The 20,046-nt window shown below is 32.1% G+C and overlaps 1 protein-coding gene across 5 annotated transcripts in view; it reads right to left on the bottom strand.

Moving 5' to 3' along the window:
* Positions 1-20,046, bottom strand: part of LOC126965507 (cadherin-86C) — a 169,612-nt gene that overhangs the window by 97,929 nt on the left and 51,637 nt on the right. For all 5 annotated transcript variants that reach the window (XM_050809139.1, XM_050809141.1, XM_050809142.1 and 2 more), the window contains exon 2: positions 15,518-15,607. The gene's annotated coding sequence lies outside the window, so the exon portion shown is untranslated. The remainder of the gene's footprint in view (positions 1-15,517; positions 15,608-20,046) is intronic.

Genomic DNA, 20,046 nt, shown 5'->3' with positions numbered 1-20,046 from the left:
AACGATAAAAAGATTGCTTGTGAACGAAAATATTGCAACATCTATGAAGATTAAGGTTTTGCCTTCTAAATAATGATACTCAAGGTCTTAGTTTTACAATTGTTTCTCTTCTCTCAATTCTTCGTAAGCAAATGTCACATTTGTACGAGAAAAAATTGGTTATCTGTAAAGTCGGATTACGGACGATAATTTGACTTGATAGCGTCATGAGAAAAAATCTTTTCATACGATCGTTTATGATAAAAACACAATCTACATTCTAACGGTGAATTCTAAGCGAAGAAGCGAGATAGAACATTCGCGCGGATGAAATTCAAGTTTCATCACAAACATTTCCACAACTGTAAACAAGGGAGCAAACAAAGAATCATTTGATAAATGAGAGGACAGGTCGCAGAATTCTGGGATGATTGCGGTCACAATTGGATTTGCAATCATGATTCGACCCAACTTGGACGCTCAATCTCTCATCTTGCATAATTCTCTTCTAGTTCTGATGAAATGTATAAGATATTATTGTACTAGAATAATGAAAATAATATCAAATTGTTAAGCTTTTAAGATTATATAAGTATTGATATGTGATTGTTCCCGATCACCCACTTTAAAGTGGTTTTTCTTTCGTCCTTTTAGGGTAGTGTGGTAAGTACCTTCTAACTATACTAGTATCTTCTAACTATCTTACTGGATCATGACAAAAAATAATGGCCGATGGCTGGTCCATGCACTATGCTTGTGTACGGGCCCTACCCATGGTGGCTATGTTTGTAATTGTTTATATAATGCTTCCATAATATCTTTATTTATTTACAGTGTGTCGATTGATGCATATAGTGTACCTACTCAATAAGTCTTGTGTTTTTTACTAACTAAAATTTATTTAATAAACCTAATTGGGTAAGTCATTAAGTATTTGGCGATTGAGTATTTTTGTTTCATTATTTTACATAAACTGTAAATTCATATAATTTGCAAGATGATAAAGCTGTAAATGTTGATTTAAAATAGTGGCAATAGGTTTCTTGCCACTTCTTCATATTATAAGCTCGACCTCTTCTGAAGTGATGGTTAATTTTAAATGAACATAACTTTTATCATTCAGTATCTAAATAAATTGTTATTGATATGATTTTATTTAGGTACAACTGAGGTGTCCTTCTGCAATTGAGTTCAATAAATTTGTTTTTAATATCTTTTTTTGTTTGTCTGTTTGTGCGCGCTACAATCGTTAACGGCCATCCCTATATGAATGTGTAACACAAGTAAAATTTTTGAATTCAATATTATCCACATTAAAGGCCGACAATGCTCTTGTGGTTCTAGATAAAACCTTTGAATAAATTTCAAGAAATGTTTTTCGGAATTGTCTCATAACCTATGATCGTTAAATAAAGACCAAAGATATTTTTAAGGTATGATCTACGACAAAACGACATAACTGTTAGCTTTATGAAGGCCTATAATTTACTATGTTAATGTACTATGCTTATGTAATAGTACAGCAACAATTACACGCGTTTTATTCCTTAAACTATTTTATTTATATAAATGTGTATCCTTAGAGTTAAAGGACAAAGTTGTGACCATTGCCCTAATAACTTTGCCGGCTGGTTAAGTACCTAAACCAAATATCTATCTTTCTGGCCTCATTTTTAAAGACATATCAACATAGTTCAAGAGAAATAAATTAACTAGAACAACTTTTATCTGGTATTGTTTATTTAAGACTATAAAACATTATGCCATTGTTACAGCCGGCCGGTTCGGCTAGACAATAAATTTGACTACCAACTTATATAATTGGGACGTGATTTGTTGATACAAGCAATATTATGTTACTGACTGATTGTGAAATTGTGATTAATGATATGTGTTATGTTATGTGTTACATACAAATCAAAAGAGGAGGTATTGAGTTCGTTGGTATATATAATTGGTTGTTGCTTATTTATTTTTTATCACACCGTTATTTTTAAGTGATATCCCTCACTCCTGGGATAAAATATACAAATTTAATTTGTACCGAAATTCATGGACGATGCGGGAGTCGTACTTGAGCCTCTCGAGTTCCTCCGAGCGCTCTTACCAACTGAGCCAATTGTCCGAGTGACACATCGAACGTAAATCTTGGTACAACTTGTTTAACTCTTAGGTTGTGGGTCTATTATGGTCGAAACGTCACTCTGACGGTTGGCTCAGTTGGTAAGAGTGCTCGGAGGAACCCAACAGGCGCGGTTTCAAGTCCCGCATCGTCCATAAATGTTGGTAATAATTAAATTTGAATAAATAAACATTACACTTATATCTTTACACTTCGTACAGCACTTATTAAAGTATTTAGGTATCTATTACTAGACGCAGTGATTTGTGTTACAGCTCGTGGCGTCATTGTAATGACCCAACAGCTAGAAGATTATAATAACAAATGAATTCACTATCGATGAATTGAAATATTCAATGCATTTGCAATTATTTATCACTTGTAGTAAACGTTTGTATTTTATCTGGAATCACGATAAATCTCATTCTGTTTCCTATTATTATTCATTGGGGTCGCCACACCGCATTAACTAGCTTTACCGATGGTTTCGCCTACACTTCTAAGTCTCTGTTTGTCGCCAATGACTCATAGAACAAATACCGAATTAATGAATATCGATTATATTATGCAAGAACGTAGAGCGACTTTTGAAGAATATAAAAAAATCACGTAGCATTCATATGGTGTTCGTTCAAATTTCAAAAAGCTTTTAAGTTATGAAGTATTTCATGAGCCCATTTGTTAAGTCATATACGAGCTAGTAAGCTTCACATAAGAGATAAAAAGTCACTAAAAATAAACATAAATTACCCAAAATAGTAACCGAAGTATGCGTTTTAAACTAAGAAAGAAATGGCAATGTTGATGAAGTATCATCTAGATATGTCCTAACAAGCATTTCAAGGAACTTTTTTCTATGCAAACTTGTGTAAGAAACTAGAAACTTAAAAAAAGGGCAAAATTTTTATTTATTTGTAAGTATAGTACCCGCAGCTATAAATTTTAAATAAAAAATTATGTCAAGTAATGTCAGGAAGCCAATTAATTACAGATAAGTCTCATCGTTTAGGCGAACCAAAAAAATTTAATCTTACAATTATAAATATCACATAACAACAATAAGAATTAAATAATTAAACTACATTTATTATCAATTGAATGAATATTGATTTTGATCTCATCAATCATCGAGATACTTATTAATAAATAACTTGGACTGGCTCTATAAATAAGTATTAAAAGAGTTTTTTCTATAAATGCTGAGATGGTTTGGACATGTCGAGAGAATGAATGAAGAACGATTGACGAAGAAAGTGAATAAGGCCAGTGTGAATGAAGAGTGTTAGAAGGGGAAGACCTTGGCGGACGATTCAAGATCAAAACAGGGACGTCTTGGAAAAAGGCCAGGTCAAGAGTACCCTAAAACGGAGGGCATGTATGAAAGAAATAATGAAAGTAGACGAAGCGAAACATGTATGTAAGGATCGTAGCAAGTGGAAAGAAGTGGTCTCTGACTAGACCTACGGGAAAGAGGCCTGATTATATGTATGTATGTATGTTTCTATAAATTGTTTTTATGAGTGGAAAATCCAGGGTTTGGGTTGTTTTATTAACTTTTTGCGGAACATTAAAATAAAATTAGTACTCATGACACTGTAAAAGCATCTTAAAGTTTTGGTACGGTAACTCATTAACCCTTACAAAAACCTGTTCAATAAAACTTCAATTAAAATATTTTAATTTGATTTTAAGGATGTACCTACTAGCGTGTACACTCAGTGACAAAAGTACGTTTATTATTTAAACTGATTTATTACTTTACAAAGAGCTTAAATAATTCTTACTATATATTATTGCTATTCAATATATACAATAAAATTTATTCTATTCAATGGGTAAAATGAATGATATTTTCAACTCGTTCATATTATCGAATAGTGCATTCAAGATGCACAACCAAAACGTGACCGTGTCCCATTGAAGAGGATTTCCTATTTCCTGTCGACACCATGTCAAACAAAAGTACGACAAATGCTCTAAGTCTAACAAATATTAATATTATATGCTTTTTGATGTTGACCAAAAACTTTAAACTATTAACGGACTATAAACTGTTATTTTCACTTGTTGGTTGGTGGTTATTAATAAATTAATGTCTCTCAGGGCACTCTTACACTGAAAGTTAAACGATATATGATGCCTCATATCAAAATTAGACTTTTCGCTATGCATAGGAGGTTTTGAAGCCAGAATTAGACAAAAATGATTTTAGTGTCAAACCCTAGCTAGAATCCTCATGTGTTGCTCAAACTAAGACGCTTATCTGGGTTTATCAAAAATATGCAAGTAAACTGATTACGATATAAAGTACCTACTTAACTGTATAGTTATATTCAAAATGAGAAGTAGCTATTTAAGTACCTTGTAAGTAAGAAATAGGTATTAATAAAAATATGAAAAATTTTATTACAAAAAAAAAAAAATTTATTCGCTGACTGTATGTATTTTTAAAGTAATTGGAAATTCTAGGTGTATTATAATTTTTTATTTGGAAAAGCCGCTCAAGGATTGTAATAACAACAGCCATTGCAAAAAGAAATAATTATAGAAATGTGTTGTCACTATGAAGTAAATTGAAAATAATAAAAAAATCTGTTACATTAATATATTCAATCATATTTGTATATTATGATGTGAAGGAGAGAGGAGCAAATAAATAAATATGAATGAATGAGTGCATGAGACCAGATGAGCGGTTTGAATCCAATTAAAGAGCTGTGTGTTTTTCAATCCTTATTAATTGGGATTAGCTAAGAATATGAAGAGTAAATATACTATCGTTATGATGTAATTATATTTCAAAATGAATTGCAAACTTAAAAAGGATCACATCATTACAGTTAATAGATATAATAACGGATTATTAGCTCATTTCTAATGCAATACAGTTCGCCACAACATCAACGATAGTTTGGCAAGACTATTTATTATTACTACATTGTATAAAGATTTCTGATTCCAGTGTGTTTTCAAAACAGCAAATTGATAAATTACTTTACTTTTTGGTCGTTGTCTGCAAATTATATACATTTAAGGTAATTCATATCAGCTTTATTGCGAATATGTGGCAAGATACTTTAAAACTGTGAAAACGTTGAAAAAAATGGAGGTTCACTGTTAACCTCTATGTTGAGCACTGTACACACACTAACACAAAATGACACGCAAATCACGAGTGTAAAACAGTTTTCATCGGTTGTCTAGCTGCACGAGGCTCTATCTAGACAGATAAATTATCTTAGATTACAGTCCTACAAGTAAATAAACCCTATAATATTAAAATACGCTTCCTATCAATACATTGCAATTATCATGAAGCTATAGATTTGCTTACGTAATCGTTTGTAACGCAATATTCTCTCGTCAGCTGATATCGAGAACAACAGCTCGTCAAATCAGCTTTCACGAAACAAACCCGGTGGGTGGATCAGAATCTCTTGTACAAATATAATGGCGTTATGAAATTAAGATTTATGTTTTTAATCTGTGTCCTTTGTTCTTGTATTCTTATAATCCGTTTTATTACTTCTACTATCGACTAATACGTTACATGATATGTAATTCTGGACCCAATTTATATTGCTTAATATTTCATAACAGTGCAACTGTCGATTACTGTAATTATACTAAGATGATAAATATTACAGGCTTATTAATGCTTAATCAATCATGTGTTAAAGCCTTTTTTGTACTTAGTTTAATCAAAGCTCAGTTTAGTTTAGCGATGCCACAAAATAGTGTTTAACTTTTAAGGTAATAGTTATTTTAAATAGCTCATAGTAAGATACATTTTAAATGAAACTCAATTCATCAATTTTAAATGGTCATATTATATTCATTACATATTTTTTTAACATTTACATTATGTGTTAATGATACCAAATTGGTGGTGCACAGTCTGGCATGGTTCTTAGCGCGTAAACTATGTTTTGACTTTTGACACTTAACAGCGACGTAGCACAGATAATGTTTAGGTTTGAACGTATTTCATTCACACTAACATTGTAAAAAAATCAAAATATTAGTCTATGGTAACGATAAACGATAAGGAATTCGAACATTTGTTAGAGTAGGGTAGTTGCGATATATTCGGAGTATTATCGTATCGTTCCGAATGTATCATTGTCGATTTTGCGAGTAGACCTCCAGGGCTGAGGCGCGAATAAGACGTCACGCGCTAGTTTCACGCTACTTACCTATAAGTTACTAGTGGCTGTAAAGTCATGGACCAATCTAACAAAGCCAAATCTACCATGGAACTCAAACGTTTTTTTCAATACACTTTTTTCATGGTTCTCTGGTAGAACTTTTATTCAGTTCTAATAAACAGAGAAAGGATAATATGTGCCGATGACTGGAATAAAAGCACTTTCGTCGTGGTTAGCGATTGACAATCGATTGCTTATATACCTCGAGGTAACTGCTCGTAGGAATGTTTACGTATCAAAAGCATAGAGTGACTCACACTCCTTTACGACTTCTGTTTTATTATATTTTTAAGCAAAAAAATATTAAGTGAGGCTTTATTTTGCGTCAATAAAAAATTGTGAAAATGTTATGTTTTTTCTAAGTATTGATTCCGCTAACAAGGCTCGTTCCAGAGTCGGGTGAGCCAACATCTCCTTCCGATGCCTCGTGTGACAAATAGCTGAATTAACACTTTACACAACCCATAACATTTATATATTTCTATAAAGAAGATGAAATAATTATGACCTGGTGTTCTAAGATTCAACGTAGATATATCGTTTTGTAAAACTGTTAAATATTGTAATGCAATCATTCGAAGATATTATCAACTCAGAATCAATGATAAACCGAGAACTAGGGATAGGACTACTAGAGGCGTTGGTTAATGATACCCTATTAACCTATAGGTTGTATAATGCAAAGAACCAGTCTCTTTAGTCTAAGAGCTGAACAAAAGATCTCACTAGTTTGTAAATGAAGGAATATTTTACTCGTGTGAAGATATTTGTAGGTTTTCAGGTATATTCTTTATTTTAACTAAAATTTCTTGATCCAGGCTCAAAATAAGTAAGTTATATATTATATACTATAAAGTCATATAACAATAGATTTAAAATTTACTTTATTAGTCGATACTGTCCAAAATGATAAATTTAATTGATAACAGTTAAATATCTGAATTCATAACAATAACATCTGATGAGCATGAGAGCAATTAAATGTTATCGGGTCATAATTCACGGAGGAATATTAAGTTTGGCCCAAAATCAATTAGATTAGATGATATTTAAAATAAGACTTAGTAACTTTTTTATGTGCATCATATATTTATTGCGTAAAAATTCAATTGAAAGTTATTTTAGTACGTAAGTTTTGATAATTTATATGTACTGTCGACAATATTAAATCGTGTCCCACCTTAATTTCATTTTCCTACAGTCACAATAAACAAGTACCTACGTCAAAATTAGCTTGAACATACATTTCCTATGTTACATATTATTATTATGTCATATATTAGACACTGAGGTCCACCAATTGTCATACAATCTTTTTCATGTAAATATAAACCTACCTGTCTTAAATGATTTTAAAAGAATAATCAGTAATGTGGGTCATGATTCAATTTTGTCGATGGTACTTAGTTATAGATATTTTAAATTTCCGAGCTCCTTGACTATGTACAACGCAGGAATTGCTAACCAACCCGTTTATGCGGAAGGACATTTTAGGCAGCACAGAGCCAATATTACTTAACAATCGGCGATAGCTGCACCTCTTGACAAGAGCAATACTTATTTATTTAATCACCTTCGCGCTTTATCATGTATGGAATAGGTTCCAGTTTTCAACTGAGAGGTATTCTTGCGTAATTGCTTCTAGCGGCAAAGATATATTCGTTTATTTATTAAGTCTTCTGCAGTCAATGCCAGAGAAATTATTGTCATACGAGATATAATATGATAATTTATAGAATATATATTTCAGTAATTCTCTGTTTAGTAAAAATAGATTCTGACAGCGCAATGACCCGGAGAATATGTTTAAAAGAAGGGATAGAATTCGAAATTCCGGTTGTTTTAAAAGAGAGGCAAACGGTAAGTAATTCCACAAAGTGGCTGTGCGAGGCAGGAATTTGTTTTTGTTTTACCTTTAATTCTTCCTGTTTTTATAGAATATTATGTAACATAATTTTGATCAGATGTATAACACTATTAAAAGTCTTAAGCCATTATCTACAACCATAAAGAAAGCTTAGAGCGTGAGAATATTCAGACATAAAAAAAAAACTGGTCAAGTTGTATCGGACTTACACACGCACGTAGGTTTTCGTACCATCGTATGAGATATAATACTGTGTATTTTTAAAATATTTTTGTAGTGTAAAAATATTAATACATAATCTGTTTATTGCAGCTGTCGACATATTATACCTCGCTGATAGAAAGATTGATTCCCGGACGGTTAGCACAGTCCTAAGAACGGGTCCCCATCGGTTAACCTTCGGGAACAAAATCAATAATTTTAATTTTTGAACACTACTATCATGTTTGTTTATTTAAATTGGCTTTACTTAGAATTCATCGGTATCTACTTGTGTGTAGAGGTTCCTCTCCCTGTCAAGCCGCGCACTATGAGTGCATATCCGTCGTGTGAGACGGGGCGTTACTGCAAATTCGTACTAATAAAGGACCTCCGAATAGTCCAAAAGCCGGTTAAGGTTTGTATTTTGAATGTGGATGTTTGTTTCCGAGACATTGATGTTATTATGTATTTATGTATGTTTAAGAAAGTATATATATAGAATGTAAATAATTAAATACGAATGAGTTAAAAGTACAGTATTATTAAAATTATTTTATGCGAGCAATTGATCAATAAAAATTTTCTTATAATTGGAAATAAATCCATCAAAGCGGAAACTTCATTGAAAATAGTAACTGAAATGATATAAATTATCACAGCAAAGGAGACACCCGCCACTTATATAGACATGCGGATATACAGTCAAGATTAAAGATATGGAACTGAGTACCAACTCGAAGGAAGTGTCAAGTGTCCGAACGTGAGTTTCTATTGACAGTTCTAATTAGTAATCTGTCATATTATTACTATTAACCATAGACTTACTATATACTTGCGAATGGAAAAAGAAAAAAGAAGAACATCTCTAACAGATATACAGCAAGATAGAAAAGGTCTAGACGGATCTATAGTTACTGTAGCTATTTTTGATTGACAAATCGTAACCCGTCAGTCCTCGGCATTTTAGCTCTTTATTATTTTGAATACTAAGCTCTGTGATTTACACCACAAGCTTACGCACACATTGACAATACGATGTTGGTCACGCATTATTGGGTACATATTCTACGTCGAAAAAAATAGCAGTCAACTTATAGCCTCTATTTCCAGCAACGCAGCCACACTTACACAAAGTGACTAACGTGTCGCGAGTGTAAGACGTGGCTATCATGCTCACTAAAGTAATAAACCTGGCCTGTTGTCATGCATTGCCTAACAGCAAGAGGCTCTATCTAGACATATAAATTATCTAAGAGAGATATCACTCCACACAATACTAGAGGAAAATTTATCGATTGTGGAATAAACGTGACTCTCTTATATTTTTAAAAAATAAACCATTGTTATGAAATGAAAGATAGTAATATACTCTAAAAATTTACTTCAGACATGTAATTCATTGCTTTATCGGAACTATTTGTATGACGCTAAGGTAGCAAGTTCAGCCAGAGCAAATTTAAACCAATTTTTTTTAACCAATACATATTATATAATATAATTATTTTGTTATTAAAGACAGCGAGTTATGTATATTTATATTTAGTTAGCTGACCCGACAGACGCTGTTCTGTCAATAGAAAAAAAATATGTAATTTCGGGAATAATGTGGTCTAAAACCTTCGGAAATGTGTTATCAAGGCTTATGAGTTCAGATTGAAACAAAAACATATATTTTCTGAATGATTTTTATAATATGTAGTAATAAAATGATAAGTATTAAAATTTTATTTCTGTAAATAGCTTTTACATAACCGTTATATAATTTCCAATTCTTAAAGCAGGTATTAAAATAGATAATATAGTATTGTCATCCTTAAGAGATAGACATATGCCATTTTCTCTAGACCTATAGAACCTTAATTAATGAAATATGAATATTCCACCACACATTATTTTGTTAAATCTCAAAGGGCTTAGACAGCGTTTAAGCGAGAACCGAGACCTGTGACAAATATTGTCAACCTTCCTCAACAACACGCTATCCATTTGTGATAACAGCATGAAAATCGCTCCAGTAGTTTTTGAGTTTTTCGCGAACTGACAGACAGACACGCGGCCACATGACAAACAATAAATTGTTGTATTTGGTCGACTTGATAGATTTTTTACACATAAAAATTACTAGTATTTTATGAAGTATAAGTACGTAGATAATTATGTATATTATAGTCACTCAAACCACGGCCACGAGTCCCAATCGTAAATATAGCATCAACAATTTATTAGTTAGCTCATGACGTTAATTGCTTCACCGCATCTCGAACAACTTTTATTTTTTAATCCGCAAATGGCTACTTTAAAGATAGTCGTTTATTATAGCAGCGTAATTGTGGTAGCTAGATTTATTGATATCAATAGCTACATGTTTAAATGTTTCTTTTTTGTTTTAAAATCGCGGCATTCGAGGAATATCAATTGCTATATAATCGTTATCTTAAATTTGTACTTTTACATTCATTGTACTTTTTATCTTAACTAGGCTTCTTGTGTCTTGTTTGAGGAAAACGGGAATTAAAAGATTGATTATGTTTAACAACTTCAAACTTAAGATTTTTGAGTAATGCTCTTGATATTGTTACGGTATTGTAACTGTTGGGTGACAAAAAACAAATAATGTGGAAAACATAATATTTCATAAGGTCGTTATGAAGATTTGATTTTCTCTTGTGCATGTGTGTATGTACGAGTTATTATTGTTTGGCAATAACTAATAGTTAATACGGAAGTATCCACGGAAGTATATAGTTTTTTTTTGGTATTATTAGTTTAGTAAATTTGGTACAGTTTTATTAATCACAATCGAAAAAGTTTTACCGCACCTCTTACAACAACTACGACTGTTAGATTACTTAATCAGGCACTTAATAAACTGCGTTAAAGACATTATACATTTTTGACGATGTGTTGTATATGGTTTTGGGTGCATTTTTACTTTTTACACTACTGTCATTTCAATTTTTTTTTCGTATTATTACTTAGGTTTCTTAAATACAGTATTATTAATCATTATTTTGTTGAACATAACTAATTGGTAGCTAATTAGAATTTTAAGAATGTAAAAAATTTCATTCGTTTTTCTTTTATCAGTTAAGACGGCTGAATCAATAAGATGTATGGCTTATAAAAAAGATTTAAAAATATATAACCAAATAAATATAAGTTTGCGACTTGATAATCTTGCACATTATTTGGATAAAAATATATCTTTAGAAAAAATACCTAGGTAAATATGTAAGATATATTAGAAACATTGCTCAGAATATATTCAACTAATTCTCAGGGTTCAATTTCGTTGCAAAACTTAAAGCAATTAGAAGTAATTAATACGCAGAAGCCAACAAATCAACGTATCCGCGAAATTAATATAACGTTGAAGCTTGTTCCACATAAAGTAACGAATGTAATCTGTGTACCAAGCGTGGCCCAATAATATGGGATAACAAATATGTTTGCTACAAATAATTTATGTATTTACTTATATTAATATTTAACTTAAATGTTACTCGTGGCACAACTGGCTTTGGTATATATTAATACTACCTACTCAAATTATTAGACATTTAACTCACGCTCTCACCTGGCCGGTTTAATATTATATATATCTCACTGAAGTGGACATGGGCTGGTCATGTGGTCAGGTCAACAGATGGACGGTGGACAAAGCTGGTCTCCAATTAGTTTGGACCATGAGGCAAGAGAGTCAGACGATGCCCTAAGGAACGATGGGTTGAAAAAATTGCTGGAGAAAACTGGACTCAGAAAGCAAAGTCAAGAACAACCTGGAAATTGATGGAGAAGGCCTATACCCACCAGGGGCTTTAACTATGAAAATAATATTTAAATGTATATATTTCTTATTTTTATGTCATAATGTTAGTTAAGGAAATAAAAGGGCTTTATTATTATTATAAAGCAGGCGAACGAGAAATTATTTTGTTTTAGACACTCAGCAGTCATTTGTTTTTTATGAAAATAAGTGACGAGACGAGGAGGACGTTCAGCTGATGGTAATTGATACGCTCTGTATACCATAACAACGCAGTGCCGCTCAATATTCATGAAAAACCCAAAAATCTGAGCGGCATTAGAATTGCGCTCGTCACAGAGAGACATAAGATGTTAAGTCCCATTTGCCCAGTAATTTCACTAGCTACGGCACTTCAGACCGTAAACCAATAAAGCTCACACATTACTGCTTTACGGCAGAAATAGGCACCGTTGGTATCTATAAACTAGCCGGCATCCTGTGCAAAGAAGCCTCCCACTGCTCCAATTTATCCATTCAAAGCAAGATAAAAATTTAATTCGTGATGAATGATCGCGAAAGAGTAAACATTAAAACATCATTTGTTTGTCAAAATTGTCACGCATTCACTCGACATGTCAGAATAAGGATTTAAAGGTCGTTAAAAGTATTTACTTTTACATGAAGGAGTGTTGAAATTAGCCATTAGCGTGTAATTGACGTTTTAGACTTGAGCAAATATAACATTTAACAGTTTATTGTTGCGACTTTATGTAGCTATAACAGTTTAGCCCGGATTACGTAATTGAATGTAAAATTGTTTCTGTATCCTATGAAATAAAATTAATATTTAGAGAATAGATAATATTATGCTCAAAATTTTATAAAATTTAAATAAATGTTTTAGCTAAAATATAAAGGCTATTTCGGCTTGCCTGACAAGCCATAAAAAAGTGAGTCCTCAAATTGAAATAATTGTGGATAAACTCTCCTCGTCTCTCTTAGTTGACTCAACCCGAATTTAACCGAATGAACAAGAACGTGGCTAAGTCTCATCAAATACCCACACAATAGTAACAACACTCGTAATATAAAATTAAATAAACATGATACTTAAATTATGTGTTAAACTATTAAAATTAATTAATAACAAATCGTATTTATCATGATGATCGCGACTGGAGCTGGCAATGTCTCTGTCTCTCTGAAAACATAATCATTATTCAAATAAATGAATTCCTTATTTCCAAACCGTTTTATATGGAGTGACTCCTGTCGCTAATGGATCGATCAGGTGTCCTGACTGATACAGAGCATATCACAGCACTGTCTTACTTATATTTGTCGCAAGTGAATTTATTTGCTTGAGTATCTAAAAAAAATGATACTAATAGAAATTATAAATACTGCACTAGCATTGGTTAGTAATGATAACGTATGGCTTTATTCTTCTAATCTGATATCAACCGAAATTTGGTTCTATTTTACATAAAATGCTTATTTAATGTTGTTTTCTTTTATTTTCAGAAGGTTATCAATTACTTATGTGATTTTGCTTCGTTTTATTTATTTATTTATATTAGAGGGGCTGACAGCCATTATACAGAGTTAAATGTAAATAATAATAAGTAAGGGCCCCCACAGTATTATGTTCGTTTACAACCTGTACGACAGTATTAGGTTAATTTGTTAATGTGTCAATTACTAGTAATTCGTTAATAAACATAAGTAAATATGTAAAACAAACATAACATAAAATCAAAAGACTATGGTATAAATCGTCAAATATGATAGTTCTCTTAAAATATATAAGATTGTCATAAACTGTTCTTATACTGAAACAGTTGCATTTAGTGACGTAACAATTATCTAATTGTCGTAATTGTTCTAAAAGGTGTAGTGAAATATTTTCGCTCGATTAAGTTGTGGTTATAGCAAATCTTGTGTTTTATTGTGCTTAGTTTGACTGTGTTTTGTTTGTTACCTTAAGTAAGTATATATTCGTTGCTTATGAACTAAATTGAATTTTGTTTCGTGTGAAAAGGTATTATAACTCGTAACAACATAGGGTAACACTTGAATACATGTTTTATCACATACAAGGACAAAAAAGCTATTTCATATTTTTTTAATAATACAATTTTATTTGGAACAATAATAATAATAAAAACAAGACAAAACAAGATTTATCTGTGTATCTATATGTATACAGTAATACACGAATAGAAACCTAGTTAATTACATATAACATAGTTAACAAGAATTCAGACCGTGCGAAAACTAAGAAAAACTATCAAATAGTCACTCATGTAGTACATGTTCATCGGGATTCATGTACCCGTTAACTCATTTTATCAATCTATTGTCTACATTTAAAGTTTCATACATTTCTCGAGCATGCAAATGTCACACGTTCGCGAGAACAATGTAATTTGTTTGTTATTTATCGCTCGCTTCGTGAAGATATATTTCACCGGGATGTTTAAATCGTGGAATTATGTGTGGGGTGGCGTGGGCGAGATATGACAATATTCAAATGAATGCGTGCGATGTTTTCATGGCGCTTAAGTCTCATTTGCCAGGACACTTTATGCGGCCCTCGGATAACAATGCCTTGCAATTGCTATTTTAAGAATACCTTTGGAGACGTTATAATGCGAACATTATTAACCAAGAAAGTCTTAATATGTTTTTATTATTCGTTTCGACTGACGAACTTGCAACTCAAACAACTGTATGTAATTAATAAAGATTATAGATTGAATATGAAATTATATTTGTAACCAAAATTTATGAACTATGCGGGGCTCGAAAGTCTCTTTCTCGACTCGGGAGTCGATTTCCTATTATGCAATTATTGGGGTTGAGCATGTTATCAACTGTAAAGTAGATCCTAGGGATAAAATAAATAAATAAAATAAAATAGCCTCTATTGTTGCTTCATTCCTTTAAATAAGTTATCCTTTGATACATTTTTTCTATATCAAATTCTATCTCACCATGATTTTTTCCTAGAAGAATTCTGTAGAAATGTTTCTCCTAAATAGAAAACAAAAATCCCGTGTAGTTTAAAGATAAGCCTAGATAACTCTAGATAACTTATTCTTTGATCATAAATATTCCATCTAACTAATTTGTTATTTTTAAAATGATATCCCTCACTTCTGGGATTAATTATACAAATAAAATTTGTAACCAAAATTTATGAAAGACGCGGGTCTCGAACCCGCGCCGCGTTCTGTCCGAGCGCTCTTACAGCAGAACCAACCGTTCGAGTGACGCATGGATCGTAAATCTTGGTATGTCTTGTTCAATTGCCACAACCTGAGTAATTTTTATTACTTGCAATAGTACAGCGTCAATCGATTATCATCATAATAAAATATAGGACTAACCTGATGGTTTTAGCTTGTCTCCAAAATAAAGGTCCCACCTCCGTTGCCTACTCCTCATCATTCGAGAAGCCAGTCACTCTTATCCACGTCCTGAAAAAGGAGATAATTTTATAGGCAAGCTAACAGTTGTTCAATTCGGAAATTGTAAAGGAGCAGAAATGGTAGGTATCATTTTTGTATACGTATCGAAAGATGTCGATCTTTCGATACGTATACAAAAATGATACAATAAGACATTTTGTTTTAATTTTGATTTGGGAATGGCAAAAAAATTCTACTACAAAGATTTTTGTTTCAAAAAACAATGTATTTTAATAAATGATGAGTTGAGGTACTCTTTTCTGAAATCCCATCAAATACATCAAAAAAGCAGCAATCAAAAAGAAGATCACAAATGGCGTTAAAAGTGAAGATCAAACAATGATCATATCTTTGTGATGTTATTAACAAGGTCTTTCTTTCACTTCCCCGTTTCTCTTCAGTATCGATAAGAATTTTATGTTTGTGGGTTTCAATTATCACGTAGAGCGAGAATTAGAACGGAGCTACTCATTAGGAGAGCACGCTGTGGTAAGAGGTAGATTTTAGATAACGCATTACGCATGCGCTAGCTATTGTTCGCGCCCAGATGCCTAGATAATGTGAAAGCGCGCAAAGAGCCATACAAATGCTTTTGTTGACATACTACCTTCATTTCGCGGTTTTGAATATATCAAATGATAAGGTAAGGTTGGGTTGCATCATATTAGCTGGTATAGTTAAGGCTTAAGTCAAATGTAATGTTAACAGTAACGCTGATTTTAACATAGACTGCGGAGTGTGTTGCACCATTGTATTCCATGGCATAGTTACAGTTAAAAAGTTAAATATCAAGCTAATATCGAATATTTAATTCAAACTTTTGACTAGTCGCTCTTTAGCTATCTATTTAATATTGACAAAAACTTTTACCGGCGAACATCGGACTATTACGGTTAACACCTAAAGTTATGACGTCATGTAAATATTGTCAAATGGTGCAACAAATTTTTGCTTCAACCGGTATTTTATCATGTTTGTTATTGCTAAAGTTAGTTGGAGCAAAGTCTTAAAGTCCTTCGGTTATAGCCTTACAATTACGGATTCTAAGCTTTGTGCCTATTTCTCATAGAAAAAAAAACTAAAGCGATAAATACATTGTAAGTTTAGTGATAGAATCTCTCAAAAAATATTATGAGGTGCTAAACAATATTATTTTATTATTCTTTCAATTGTTGGTGTATGTACACCTTGAGTGTATTTTCACAAAATATTCTACAAGCGGGAATTGGGAGGCTTTTTTTCATGACGTGATGTCTTCCTATCATAGTACCAAGTACCTATTGTTGTTTAGTGATTGACAAGACATCTTAGCTGGTGAAGTTGCTAGACTAATGATACTTAACATCTAATATCACACAGTGAAGATCATAATTGCGATGCCACACAGAGTTTTAAGTTCAATCAAGAATCTTCAGCGGCACTGAAACGCAATGCCAGGGCGAATCACTGACCATAATGTTGTTTGTTTAGTCAGTTTTTTCCATAAAAATAACTGCAGCGCTCTGAGAGTGCCGATAGAAGTGGAAACTTGAATAATTACGTGTGTATTTTTGAATCGTCACGAAATCATTATTTTTCCACAAAAATACTTTTAAATTAAGTGTTTTTGGTAACGGTAACAGTATCACTGGTTTAATTGTTCTTCCCATCTCAAAAGATACCAACATGCGTGTGTATATATGTACGGTCATATTCAATATTATTTATTTATTGTTATGAAATTAAGTATATGACTGAACTTAAGCCACTGTTTATCAATGTTATGAGTTCAATAAACGTTTTGATTTTGAATATGTTATGTACATACTTATACACAGAGATGTTAGTACGAGTAAAGGTTACAGTATCTCAAGTTTAAATATTGTTTTTCCCATCTCAAAAAATACCCAACGCACCTAAAGGAGTTTCTACTTCAAAAATATTTGAATTAGAAACTCTTTTAAGAATAGATTGTACTATTACAAACGTCTATGATCTCTGGTTTCCTTATCAGAAAGCTTAGTATAATTATCTATTTATTGAACAGAACTAATTCATCAGTATTATACATTACAAATCTCCAAAGACTTTAATAATACAAATTCAAGCACTTAAATTGTTCAGGTTTTTGTAATAATTAATGTCTATTTAATGGTTTGTATCCTTCGCGGGTAATTGTAAGGTTATGCAAGCCGGCGCACGTGCCGCTAACGTTCATTTTCTAAGCTTCTAAGTTATACTTAGACGCTGTCATTTACATGTTGACATCTTCATCGATTAGAAATAGACTCGATCAGTTTCACAACGATATAAACGATGAGAAATCTCGAAGTAATTTTATTTATTTATTTTTAATACGTCACTAGCTCGAATTTTTGAAGTGAAAATTTATTAAGGTACGCTGAACAAAGGCTGAACACCTAATTTTTTTGGGGGTGTTTATTAAAACTGAGCTAACACCTCGACTATGAGTGCCATCAGTCAGAGCAAAATATATTTATTCTCAATATGAAAAAGTAGTTGTAATTCGTATTGTTGACCCAACCTTAAAATTTAATAGCTCGTGTTTTTATATTTATTAAGTTTATTTGTGACTTTATTAAAATAATTATTGCATAATGTACCCATTGTTGGTTGCAATCACACAATTCATATACATTTAAATTTAAACAATATCTAGCCATGTTTGTCTTTCGTACATAAGTATTTAATTTGTAAATCACATTTTGTTGCATTATTCGAATACAGTTCAACTGTAAATCGAATAATGATTTAATAATAATGAGATTTTGCGAGTGTGTCTTATTGTTATATATATATTTAGATAATTTTGTTTATTAAATAAATAAACGAGTACCGAGTAAGTATTATTCAAAAAAAAACAGAGAATAAGATTCAATTGCATTTTTTAAGATTAAGAATAAAAAAGAATTGCTTAATGTCCTCAAACATACCGCCTAACCTATGGGAACATGACATGACATTCAATTTAGAATGTTTGTTAAACGCACATAATATTATTATTTGGTCAGTACTTAGCCTGCCTCAAGGGTCAAACGGATGTAGTGTTTGCTTAAAATCAAACGCAGCCAAATATAACGGTTAAGTTGAACAAAGGTTTATCTAAGTAGAAGAACTAAATTCTTAGCGAAACGTGAAAGAGATTAACAAAGTTTTTCTCGGTACATTTAGATTAGATTACAAGTGGGTGTGTTATGTGGAATTTTGTTGTTTACGAAGTTGGGACTCGAAATTACTTTTGTGATTATAAATGCGGATTTGGGTTGGTTTACGTGAAATATTTGTACCATGGCTGTTAATTGTTATGGTCGAGAGGACAAACATGCGTACTGGTCCTGAGGTTTTACGATCACCACCGCACATATTCTCTTGCAACACCAGAGGAATCATAGGGGCGTTGCTAACCTTTTAGAAAGATGTACGTACTTTTTTTTGAAGTTAACCATGTCGTATCGTCCTGGAAACATCGCACAAGGAAGCTCATTCCACAGTTTGGTTGTAAGTGGAAGAAAGTTCCTTGATAACCGCACTGTGGAGGAACGCCACACATCCGTCGTGCGAAGATGGAATTCGGCGGCAGGAATCAGGTGAAACAGCTCTTCGGAACACTCCCCGTGATAAATCAACAATTCAAACATTATCATAAAATAATTAAATAATAACTCACGATGAAGAAACAAAAAGTCTTACAACTTGAAAACAATCCTATAGTTAACTAGTTTTTGTTCCCAATTCATAAAATGTTATTTTTACCATGAAATGAATTAACTTTCAAACCACACCTTAAGTCTAGAAACGGAACAATGCAAAGCTTGTTCAACAATAGTACAAGAGAGTTGTCTACTAGTAGCAAATTTACGTGCTACCTATTTCGCAAGCGACCAGTTTTTGCTGATGAAGATATGGAAAGCGTGGCTTTCGTAACCGATCTAAAGTAATTAACTCTATATCTACGCTACAATGGGCTCTTGACAGTGATTGAAAATGGGTTAAAAGATTGAACTTTACTGATAGTTTTAAAAAAGGCTATTGTTTTTAATAACACTTTAATCGTTAATCTCCAAAAATCTAACTTCCGCATTCACTTAATATTTATAATTCGCTATTGTTATACCTACAATTTTTTTCGATACCATTAAGTAAATAGACGTGAACTTTAAAAGTGAAATACAGAAGTAAGTATACGTTTTAATATGTTAAAAAATCTTTTATAACATGTAAGGTAATACTTATACGGCCTTGCAAGTAAACTTGGTATAAAGTTATACCTGAGAATAAACCAAGAATATGCAAAAAGTTTACAAATAGTCATTTTGATTATGATTGGTGGACTTATCACGTTTCCCGCGTTTATTTGCAAGGCTACTTGACATTCGGAAAGTTTCAAAATTATCATTGTTTTGACAGTGTTGTCAGGTATAATTTTATGCCAAGTTTATTTGTAAGGA

Source organism: Leptidea sinapis, chromosome 7 (assembly GCF_905404315.1).
Source record: "Leptidea sinapis chromosome 7, ilLepSina1.1, whole genome shotgun sequence".
NCBI lineage: Eukaryota > Metazoa > Arthropoda > Insecta > Lepidoptera > Pieridae > Leptidea > Leptidea sinapis.
Note: the sequence above shows the minus strand (reverse complement) of the source record. Positions and strands in the feature narration are given on the sequence as shown.